Here is a 12,527-nt window from a genome sequence, read left to right as displayed (position 1 = left end):
CTTGCCTGGAGAATCCCCTTGGACAGAGGAGCCTGGCGGGCTACAGTCCACGGGGTCGCAAAGAGTTGGACACGACTGAGCGACTAAGCACAGCACAGATGCTGTTTTATTTATTATCGCATACTGTTCTCTGTGTGTTCAAAATGTGTTCATAGAACATTAACTAATGGAGTATTGATAGTTATACTGCAAGGAGGCTGTGCTCATACAAACTGGGAAATGCTGGGCTCAACGGGAGAGAGTTCCTGCTGCATGGTAAAGGATTGCCCTTTATTATGTTGAACTTGGGCTGTGACTCTCCAAAGGATACAAAATACACATTTCCCAGCACCTTTTATCAGTGGATCATTTTCAGGGTTTAGAACTCTATGCAACATGGTGGGAGATGCTTCCCTAAGCTCTGCTGCTCCTCAGGGACACCTGCAAATTTCCAGAGAGACACTGATACTCTCTCACACTTTTTCCCTTTCTCATTCATTGAATTTTACAGTGCACATGAATCCTGCACCTAGGTTTGAGTCCCAGCTCTTTGACATTCCCATTTGGTGACCTTAAGTATTTATTGTGTCTCTTCCTCATTTTCCTCATCTGAGGAAGCAATTTAAAACAGTGCCAAGTACATGGAAGTACTACATAAGAGTTCAATAATGAAAATCATCACAACATACATCAACCACCTTTTAAATGTTTTCAAAAGTCCTTTGTAGGCACCTGGTGGCTATTTTTCATAGAATTTATTTCACAGAACTATGGTTGATTTATTCAACAGTGAATGAGCTTCTACTATTAACTAGGCTATGTTTTGGGACCAGAAACACAGCAGAAGACAAGCCAAATAATCTCTGCTTTCAAAGTGATATTTGACCAGGGAGAGAGAAATTAAAGAAAAATAGTTTAAGACATGACCGGTGATTTTAATTCAGGAGAAAGAACAATGAGGGGAGAGATCTATTGGGTAAACCGAGAAGGTTCTCTGAGAGGGCGGTACTGATATTAAAGATACAAGAGACATCCAGGCAAAACTCCAAGACAAGAGTATTCCAGGGAAAGAGACCAGCAAGTGCAAAGGCCCTGAGGCATCAGTGAGCTTCGTCTGTTTGAGAAACAAAAGTGAAATTTGCTTAGTCATGTCTGACTCTTTACGATCCCATGGACTGTAGCCTTCCAGGCTCCTCTGTCCATGGAATTCTCCAGGCAAGAATACTGGAGTGGGTAGCCATTCCCTTCTCCAGGGGATCTTTCCAACCCAGGGATCAAACGCACGTCTCCAGTACTGCAGGCAGGTGTTTTACTGTCTGAGCCACCAGGGAAGCCCAAAGTGCTTCTTGGCAGTGGTGGGATTCAAACCCACAACTCCAAAGAGACTGGAGCCTTACTCCAGCACCGTAGACTGCTCGGCTATACTACCCAGTTGAGAAACAGAACTAGAGCTAAAATGGTTAAACAGGAAGGTAAGAAAGAGGTAAGGGGTTTAGAAGCTATTTGAGGTTAAATGCAGCTGATTCAAAGGAGCAGGTGACACTCCATGATTTGCATTTTTAAAAGGTCACCCTTCATTAATAGGACACTGGGTTTATCTACCAGAAACAGTGTCACTGGACCTCTTTCTTCCACATTCTCAGGCAAATTACAGAATTGAAGGTGAAAACTAAAAACAGAGTTCTTAGAAGACAAGGCAAGAGAATATCCTTGTGACTCTGAGGTAGGGAAATCAATCTTTATCAAAACACAGGGCATACTAACTAGGAAGACTGATGCATTTGACTCTGTTAAAGGTAGACCTCTCTTTCACAAAAGACACCCTTAAGAGAAAAAAAAATGCAAGTCACAGACTGGGAGGTAACTGTAGCAAAAACCAATGAACCCATATCCAAAACACAAACAAGTTTTAAAGTCAATAAGACAACTTATAGAAAAATGAGTAAAAGATGAAAACAGGCAGTTCACACAGAAGATGTTTCATGGCCATTAGAGTGATGAAAATATGTTCCATCTCTTAAGACACTGGGCAAGTGCAATTCCAATAAGATATCACTTACACAGCCCCACGCAGAGAGTGATAGTTACAAAGGCCACCATACTATGTGTTGATGAGAGTATGGTGCCCTAGAACTCACAAATGCAACTAGAGGGAATATAAATTGATACAAACACCGTGGAAGCTGTTTGGAAGCAATTCCATTTCTAGGGCTTGCCCTAGAAGTAGGGTTAGCCCATGGACCAGGTGACATGGACAAGAATAGATATAGGAGCATGACTGGTATTAGCACTAAACATCTAACGATTGCAAGTGGATAAGTAAACTGTATTCAATAAAACGCATCGTAGTGTATAAAACAATGCATAGTCCTGTCTGAAATAAACACAATGACCGTGAACTACAGCTACAAGAACCCATGGACAAAAACAGAGTAAAAGAAAAAGACACAAATGTGTGTGTGTTTTCATATAACTCCAATAATATAAAGGCTTTTAAAGCAAAATAAAACTAGTGTTACCTAGTTTAGGAAACGCAAGGCAGCGAGTTGGTGATGGACAGGGAGGCCTGGCATGCTGTGATTCATGGGGTCACAAAGAGTCGGGCACGACTGAGCAACTGAACTGAACTGAACTGAAGGTGGTTACTGGAGTAAAGGGGTGTGGCTGGCAGAGGACACGCTAGGGAGCCCCTGGGGGTTGTGACAATGCTCCATTTCTTGACCTGAGTGACCTTTCTATAAGTGTTCACTTTATAATGCTGTGTTCCCTGATGGCTTAGATGGTAAAGAATCCACCTGGCAATGCAGGAGACCCGGGTTCTATCCCTGGGTCAGGAAGATCCTCTGGAGAAGGACATGGCAACCCACTCCAGTATTCTTGCCTGGAGAACCCCATGGACAGAGGAGCCTGGCAGGCTGAACAGTCCATGGGGTCATAAAGAGTGGGACACAACTGAGCAACTAACTCTTTCACTTATTTCACTTTCATACTTATATTTGTGTCTTATGCATATATTTGCACCTGTGGTATAGTATTTGATAATTTTAGAAAGGATTCAACAATCGTCGTGGCTGGTTGAAAAGTGGATTGTGGGGGAGGGGGACAGCCAGGGGCTCAGTAAGATGCTCCCCGACTCGTCTCAAGGAGCCCAAGAGGCTTGGCGAGATAAGGGCAGACAGCTCCCTAGGCTAGACTAGATAGGACAGGCCCCATGGGTTAGATTGTCACCGCAGGCTACACCAGGACTGGGGAGGTGATAACACAGATGGAAGAAAATGACAGATTCACGGTGTGCTTTGGAGCCTGATCAGGCCGCCGGCGGGGTGTGGAAAGGAAGGACGTCTGATCACTCCTAGCTTGTGACCTGGGCAGCTGGTGATGTCACTGAGAGATGGTGAGGAGCTGGGGCTGGCATGGGAGGGATAGGGAGGACATCAAGAATCCGCACTGATCGTGTGAACTTGGAGGTGTCTGGTGGACATCCCAGAGGAGGTGTCCAGGAGGCCACTGGATATGGGAGCTCTCCATGCTAGAATGAGTGAAGATTGCTGAGTGATGCTCATTGGGCAGCCCAGTCAAGCCACCCACCACTCCTGCACACCAGCTTCCTGCTTATACAGAACACCACTGGATCAGCAAATAATCTTCTCCTATGTCATAGGATTTCAATCTGTGCTTGCAAACAGCAGAACCCACAAGCATGTTTATCATTGCTAAGTGAAGTGAAAGTCAGTCAGTTGTGTCTGACTCTTTGCGACCCCATGGACTGTAGCCCGCCAGGCTCCTCTGTCCATAGGATTCTCCAGGCAAGAATACTGGAGTGGGTAGCCATTCTCTTCTCCAGGGGAATCTTCCTGACCCAGGGATCGAACCCAGGTCTGCTGCATTGCAGACAGATTCTTTCCTGTCTGAGCCACCAGGGAGGCCCATCATTTCTAAGGGTCAACTTAATTTAAAATAAACATGTTTCAAAATGGGTCACCACTGTTTGCTCTTTAGATGGAGAAAAAGAAAGACCTATACCAGTTGAATGGATTTAAATGGCCTCTCTGAGCATACTCTCCTTTTCCTTTCCAGTTCCCTACCCAATATTTCTACCTTATGTCCCCTCTAGGCAGAACTGAAACAAGCAATTTTTGGAAGAGGAGAATTCAGGAGAAAAGAACCAACTTTAATTTCTCTCTCCACTCCACACTCTCTGCCAAAGCAGCCTCAAATAGCAGGCCTTCCAGGAACATGCTCAGAAGGTAACCAAAAACAAACATTTGTTCACATTTAGTTTTGTGTTTTAGGGAGCTCTGAGAGACTTTCATTGATTTCATTCCACTAAAAACAGCCCAAGATAGGTTGAGACGATCTTCCCTTCACTTGTCACATTTCTGAAACACAACATATATTCTTTAAAAATTTTAAACTGTGGCAAAATACACATAAACTCTACCATCTTAATCATTTTTAAAAGTACACAGTCCAGTGGCATTAAGTACATTCACATTGTTATACAACCATCACCACCTTCCATCTCTAGAATTCTTTTCATGTTGTAAAAATCTAACTGTGGACCCATTAAGCGATAACTGTCCTTCCTCCTGCCAGCCCCTGGTAACTACCATTTTACTTTCTGTATCATTTGACTGCTCTATGCAAACAGCTGACTCATTTGAAAAGACTCTGACGTTGGGAAAGATTGAAGGCAGAAGGAGAAGGGGACGACAGAGGATGAGATGGCTGGATGGCATCACTGACTCAATGGACATGAGTTTGGGTAAACTTCGGGAGTTGGTGATGGACAGGGAGGCCTGGCATGCTGCGGTTCACGGGGTCGCAAAGAGTCAGACATGACTGAGCGAATGAACTGATCTTGACTGCTCTGGGTAACTGATATAATTGGAATCACACAGGATTATATTTTTGTGAGAGGTTTATTTCATTTAACACAATATCTTCAAGTTTCATCCAGGTTGTAGCACATATCAGAATCTCCGTCCTTTTTAAAGTGAAAGTCACTCAGTCGTGTCTGATTCTTTGCGACCCCATGGACTATACAGTCTATGGAATTCTCCAGGCCAGAATACTGGAGTGGGTAGCCATTCCCTTCTCCAGGGGATCTTCCCAACCCACGGGTTGAACCCAGGTCTCCCACATTGCAGGTGGATTCTTTACCAGCTGAGCCACCAGGGAAGCCCAAGGATACTAGAGCGGGTAGCCTATCCCTTCTCTAGCAGATCTTCCTAACCCAGGAATCCAACAGGGGTCTCCTGCATTGCAGGTAGATTCTTTACCAGCTGAGCTACTAGGGAGGTCCTTTCTAGAGCTGGATAACATTCCACTGTACGTATACACCACATTTTATCTATTCATTCATTGATGGATACTTGGGCTGCTTCCACCTTTTGACAACTATGAATAACGCTATGAATGTGAGCATGCAAATGTCTCTTCAAGTTCCAAAATGCAACATGTATTCTACATGGTTGAGCTTCCAAAATGAAAGGTAATCAAGCTGACCAATTTCTGGTTTGACGCCAGGATATCTAATTCCTTTTTGCAACCAAGCTTTCTGTCTGGATCTTTACTGACTTTAGAAGAACCTCTCCCTAGGTCCTAATTGTGCCAAGTCCTTCTGGCAGAGATGATCCTAATCTTACCCTTCCAAGGAAGGCTGTAGTATTGACTTGACATTTTTTGATGAAATAGCCTGAGTGTAAGTCTCAAGAAACTGAGAAATGTGGTTCTAATACTGAAAGGAGATGTAATTATCCAATGACTATTCATCAAAGCTAGAAATACAACTGAGTAAAATACAGAGAGAACACCACTCAGGCCCAACAGAAGCAAATGTCCCATGTCCAGTTACCTGGGAAACCTGTATATCAGCATCCAACATCTCTGTAAGATTCCTTTGGCATTGAAAGTGCTTTCTCTGTACTCGAGAGCTGTAAAGTGTGTCAGCTTAGCGTTAGATGCTCGGGACATGAAGCTGTAATGTATTGTGACAATGGGTTATCTGCATACCTGGGTTATCAGGTAAGCGAGGGGCATGAGAAGAGAGTAGCCAGAGAAGGGGGCAGGGGTTTAGATCCCAGAGAGGGCTGAACAGCATCCAAGGGCAGAGACTGCGCTTCATCCTGTATCCATGGAATCCACTGACACTTCATCAAGGAGGAGGGCATGGTGCAATTCACTAAGCTCGTTCTATGTGCCAGGCCCCACGCCATACAATGCAATCCATTAATTCCTCTAACCCTTATGGCCACCAAGGCACTGCCATCATTGTCCCCACTTTACAGTCAGAGGAACTAAGACACTGAAAGGCCAGATGTTTCACACAGCTAGTGAATGGAGGATCTGGGGTTCAAATTCAGGAGTTCTGGTTTCAGAGACTCAGCTTTCCTACCTGCAACAGTCCACAGGGCGGCATGCTCATGCTGGCGTGCAAGAGAAAACCACGGCAAATGTCACATCAGCGTCATCAGAGCTCTGTGCTTCCTATTTAGACTGAGTATACGTGAGGCAAGTGTATGCCTCATACCTTCTGTGGCATGCACACACCCACAAGGAAATAAACATGACATCAGCCAGTCAGGGTTGTAGGCAGGTAAGGTTGGGGTCCCCAGGGAAGAGAACCAGGCGTGGCTTTCTTGACTTAAGAGCAGCCACTGTAGGCTGAGGCCATTCTGTGGTCTAAGCCTGGCCTTCATGCTTGCCTGTGCAGAAGAACAGGTCCTAGTAGTTAATGATTTTAAGGGAACAAAAGAATGCGGGAACAAGCAGCTTATTGCCTGGCTGGGTGAAATAACCATAATGGAGACAATAAATCAGTCACAAAGACTCCCAGTTCTGTTTCAAAGGTGAAGAATAGCCTGACGCACATCCTTGAGTTGTTTTACAGGGTCCAGACCCCCTCGGACAATTAGCCTCCAGACTAAACGGTGCCAGAGAACTGACGGAGCTGACCACACAGCTGCCTCTCATGACTTCCAGCAGCCAAGACCTGGGCTCCTCCAACCTAGCGTGACTCTTGTCCCAAGTCTATGCTCAGCTCCTCTCTGTACAAGAGCCCTCATGAAGATGCATGCTCCCTTAGCTTAAAATGCCGCCCCCCCCCCCCCCACCTCAGTTGTGCTGCTCAGGGACACACTCCTTTGGGAAAGATCCCTGGTGTTCTTATTTGCTGCAAGTAATAAATCCCTCCTTCTCTGGCTGTTTGGCATGGCTGGGTCTTTTGGCTCGATACCCACCAAGAGGCAAACCCAGTTTTCAGGGAACAAGGGGACCATGAGAAACGGTGGGTGCCCGCACATGGAAAGACTTCCCTGCTAAGACCACACTCAGGACCACTTACCCACCAGCTCATGGGGCCAGCATCACTAAGGGCCACTGCATGTGACCTCAGCTTGAGAGTACAGAGGGATCTCCCAAAGCCTGGGGCCCCAGCCCCGGTGGACACCCCCAGCCTGAGCAGATGGCACTCCCAGGCCCAGCTGCCCTGAGCTTCCTCTCTGCCCTTCCCCAGCAACTCCTGCTTCCAGTATTTGGGCAAAAAGGCATTTCGAAACACTAGACCAATTTCTGCATGAACTGACAAAGTTCCCACACTTTGCAGGTTTGCATCTCCAAGTAGAAAAATCTGCAGGCTGAGGACCTGGGCTCAGGGGCTGTCTTCAGACAAATCATCAATCTCTGATCGTGGCTTCAACCTGAATGTGAGACCCACTGGGCCATTGTCATTTTCTAAATGAAGGCAGCATTCATGTTTCCACGGCCTATGAGACATTCTGCCCCATGTCCACAATCTACTCTCCTGATGACCCCCACCAGACTCTAGCCCGACTTCCCTGGTGGCTCAGTGGTAAAGAATCCACCTGCCGAGCAGGAGACATGGGTTTGATCCCTGGGTTGGGAAGATCCCCTGGAGAAGGAAATGGCAACCCACTCCAATGTTCTTGCCTGTGAAATCTCATAGACAGGGGAGCCTGATGGGCTACAGTCCACAGGGTCACAAAAGAGCTGGACATGACTTGGTGACTAAACAAGACTCCAGCCACATGCACCCCTTGCTGTCCCCCTGATGACCCAGGCTTCTCCCACTGCCATAGGGCCCAAGCGCTGGCTGTCCCCTCAGTGTCTGCAAGCCTGTGCCCCACCTCCTTCCTATTCCTGTTCACACATCATTTTCTCAGCAAGGCCTGGGGTGGGGAGCCCATGGGATAGTCCCGCTGCCCCACCCTCAAGAACATCCAGGGCCCCTTTTCCCTGCTCTATGTTTTCCCCTATTGTTTGGGGGGTTTTGTCCCTTTAATTTAGAAAAAAAATTTTTGGCTGCATCGGGTCTTTTAGTTGTAGCACATGGTGCCTTCATTGCGGCACTCAAGCCTCTCTCTAGATGTGCACCCAGGCTCTCTAGCTGTGGTGTGCAGGCTCAGCAGTTGCGATTTAATTGCCCCGCCACTATCTGTGACCTAAGTTCCCCGACCAGGGATCAAACCCATGTCGCCTGCGCTGGAAGGTGGATTGGACCACCAGGGAAGTCTTTCCCCCGTTGCTTTTAACACCTTCTTGGGCCTTGTTTCCGAGAGTGTGGTCTGGAGACCAATACCAGCAGCATCTCCTGGGAGATTGTTAGAAATGCAAAATCTCAGGCTTTGCCTGAATTAAAATCTGCTTTCTCACAAGGTGCCCCAGGAGATCTGTGTACAAGAGAGGGTCTCTTACAGTGGGTTATATACTTTGCTTGTGTATCCTGTTTCCTCCCCAACCCGGGCCGTAGGTTCTGGGCATTCATTCATTCTCATCCCTACTGTGGCCCCCAAACTACAAAGTTCCTGGTGACATTGTAGGCAGGCCAATAGATAATGAACAAATGAATGAACTGAAAAGCGATCAAGGTCAGGACAGTGAGGGCCATGATCCCCTCCCTGGCAACCGGGGAGCAGGGGAGGGTCTAAGACGTGGCCTTGGGTTCCAACAGGAGAACCCTATCGTCTAGCTCACGAGGAAGGCCCAGAAAACCGGGAGGTGATTCAGTTCAAGTTCTCATAGTTTGTGACTGTGGGTGACAGGAGTGCTGTCCCTCTGTCCAGGCCAGCTGTGCAGGATGCTGGAGAGAAGTCCGAAGTAGAGGCAGGCAGCAAAACTGGGCGGAGCCCCGACCCCTGGACGGTTACAGCTGCCTCGGGAGCTGAGCTCTCCCTGCCCCTCCCCTAGCCTGCTCGGTCAGGCCCTCCACATCAGGGCTCTCTAAACTCATCTTCAGGATCCCTGAAGGCGGGCAATTCCTCTTTCTGACAAGACAGCCATCATGTGCAATTGATTAAGTGTCTGCATAGAAAAGAATGTAAATGATAGTACACAGAAAGGGACACAAAACAGTTCAAACAGGAAAAGATGTTCAACCTCGTTCACGAGTGAGAAACAAAAACTCCACCCACCCCATAACCAGGCGCCAGACTGGCAGCCTCGACAAGTCTGATGACACCATGGGGTCCTTCATCCCTGGCTCCATGGGACAGAAGTTGGTAACTGATCCAAACTGGATGGGGGGTCATTTGGTACCAGCTGTCAAAATCCTGAATTCACATACTCTCTGGCCAGCAATCCCCCTTCTAAGTTACTCATCACACCACTGTTCTTGCTCTCTCTTTTTCTAAGTTTTTTTGATGTGGATCCTTTAAGTCTTTATTGGATTTGTTATAACATTGATTGCTTTATGTTTTAGTTTTTTTGCCCATGAGGCATATGGGATCTTAGCTCCCCAACCAGGGATTGGACCTCACCCTTTGCACTGGAAGGCAAAGTCCCAACCCCTGGATCACCAGGGAATGCTCTGTTCCTTGCTCTCTTTTGCTTCACCTGTCTACACATGGGGGTCAGGAGGGAGCTGGCTCAGTAGATCACAGCCCTATCCTACAACAGAATACTATGCAGGCTAAAGAGGAAGAAACCCACATTTAATCTACTAATGATCTGTGATAGCTTTCAACAGCAAGGAAAGGTTCAGAACAATGTGTCTGCTACGCTAACTGTGTGAAATATAGGAATCATCACACAGCCCCATGCTCTGTGTATAGCTGCATGCCAAAACTGGGGGAGGGTTGCCTTGTGACATGGATATGGGGAGCTGCCGGACCGCAGGACTTCCCTGGTGACTCAAGTGGTAAGGAATCTGCCTGCAATTCAAGAGACTTAGGTTCAATCCCTGGTCAGGAAGATCCCCTGGAGGAGGGAATGGCAACCCACTCCAGAATTCTTGCCTGGAAAATCCCATGGACAGAGAAGCCTGGTGGGCTGCAGTCCATGGGGTCACTAAGAGTCAGACACGACAGAGTGACTTCACTTTCACTTTTCACGTTCATGCAATGGAGAAGGAAATGACAACCCACTCCAGTGTTCTTGCCTGGAGAATCCCAGGGATGGGGGAGCCTGGTGGGCTGCCGTCTATGGGGTCGCACAGAGTCGGACATGACTGAAGCAACTTAGCAGCAGCAGCACATGCTACTAATGTTCAAAATTCTCCAAGCCAGGCTTCAGCAATATGTGAACCATGAACTTCCAGATGTTCAAGCTGGTTTTAGGAAAGGCAGACAAACCAGAGATCAAATTGCTAACATTCACTGGATCATTGAAAAAGTAAGAGAGTTCCAGAAAAACATCTATTTCTGCTTTATTGACTATGCCAAAGCCTTTGACTGTGTGGATCACAATAAACTGTGGAAAATTCTGAAAGAGATGGGAATACCAACCAGATCACCTTACTTGCCTCATGAGAAATCTGTATGTAGGTCAAGAAGCAACAGTTAGAACCGGACATGGAACAATGGACTGATTTAAAATTGGGAAAGGAGTATGTCAAGGCTGTATATTGTCACCCTGCTTATTTACCTTATATGCAGAATACATCACGCGAAATGCCAGCCTGGATAAAGCACAAGCTGGAATTGAGACTGCTGGGAGAAATATCAATAACCTCAGATATGCAGATGACACCACCCTTACAGCAGAAAGCGAAAAAGAACTAAAGAGCCTCTTGATGAAAGTGAAAGAGGAGAGTGAAAAAGCTGGCTTAAAGCTCAACATTCAGAAAACTAAGATCATGGCATCCGGTCTCATCACTTCATGGCAAATAGATGGGGAAACAATGGAAACAGTGACAGACTTTATTTTCTTAGGCTCCAGAATCACTGCAGATGGTGACTGTAGCCATGAAATTATAAGACGTTTGCTTCTTGGAAGAAAAGCTATGACCAACCTAGACATCATATTGAAAAGCAGAGACATTACTTTGCTGACAAAGGTCCGTCTAGTCAAAGCTATGGTTTTTCCAGTAGTTATGTATGGATGTGAGAGTTGGACCATAAAGAAGGCTGAGCACCAAAGAATTGATGCTCTTGAAGCATGGTGTTGGAGAAGACTCTTGAGAGCCCCTTGGACTGCAAGGAGACCAGTCCATCCTAAAGGAAATCAGTCCTGAATATTCATTGGAAGAACTGATGCTGAAGCTCCAATACTTTGGCCACCTGATGCGAAGAGATGACTCATTGGTAAAGACCCTGATGCAGGGAAAGATTGAAGGCAGAAGAAGAAAGAAGATGGCATCAGAGACTCGATGGCCATGAATTTGAGCAAACTCTGGGAGATGGTAAAGGACAGGGAAGCCTGGTGTGCTGCAGTCCATGGGATCACAGGGAGTCAGACATGACTGAGTGACCTTTAGAACCTTGAGAACCACAACACCCTTACACCATCACCTCCTGCGTTCTTCCTCTATCACTCTACACACTCCAGACTTGGCTGTATTGCTATAATATACCACATCCTTCCCTGCCCCAGGGCCTTTGCACCTGTCTTTTCATCTTCCATCTTTCTCCACTGAGGTAACTCCTACCTTGTCTATTATGATATCTCAAGTCAAATATCCCTGCTTTGGTGGAGCTTTCTCTTAAGAGATCAAGCCCCTTGACTGCTCTGACTGCCTCTTGCACCTGTTCACAGCTCATCTCATGCTTGAATTCTTGTTCAAGGCTTCTCCTCCCTAGGAGAGCCCCCAGTCTCCCTGGGGGTCAGGACTCTTGTTCACTGTCACCCACAACAGTGCTGATCAAAGAGCAGCTGCTGGAATGCCACTTCCTTTCCTCTATGTCCCCAGCCCCGGCCATTCTTGTTCCCAACTCTCCAGCTATAATGGAGCCTACAGCTTTTCCATCAGAGAAGGAGCACTAAAGAATGATTCTAAAGGGCACGTGTCTTGTTCCTATCCGTGGAGACAGAAGGCAAGCTCAGAAGCATTTCTTTTCACTTAACAACAGCAGCTAACATTTCTTCAGCTCTACCAGCAAGCCTTCAGGTAGATCTTATCCTCACTTCATGGATGGGGAAACAGGGCAGTTAAAAAAATCTGAGTCCCATAGTCTATAAGTGTTGAAGGTGGCATTCTGTATTTCAGCCTGTCCTGCAACCACTTTTTAAAAGATATCTGTAATTTACTCAGAGCTTTCGGTATAGACAGTGCATGTGTGTGTTGTTGAAGACGATTTTTCCACAGACCAGGA

General features: G+C 46.6%; 1 protein-coding gene across 1 annotated transcript in view; it reads right to left on the bottom strand.

Annotated features, from left to right (window-relative positions):
• Positions 1 to 12,527, bottom strand: part of SLC24A4 (solute carrier family 24 member 4) — a 180,080-nt gene that overhangs the window by 136,214 nt on the left and 31,339 nt on the right. The window lies entirely within an intron of this gene.

This window comes from Budorcas taxicolor, chromosome 21 (genome assembly GCF_023091745.1).
Source record: "Budorcas taxicolor isolate Tak-1 chromosome 21, Takin1.1, whole genome shotgun sequence".
NCBI lineage: Eukaryota > Metazoa > Chordata > Mammalia > Artiodactyla > Bovidae > Budorcas > Budorcas taxicolor.
The sequence above is the reverse complement of the archived record's forward strand: the minus strand, read 5'-3'. Positions and strand labels throughout refer to the sequence as shown.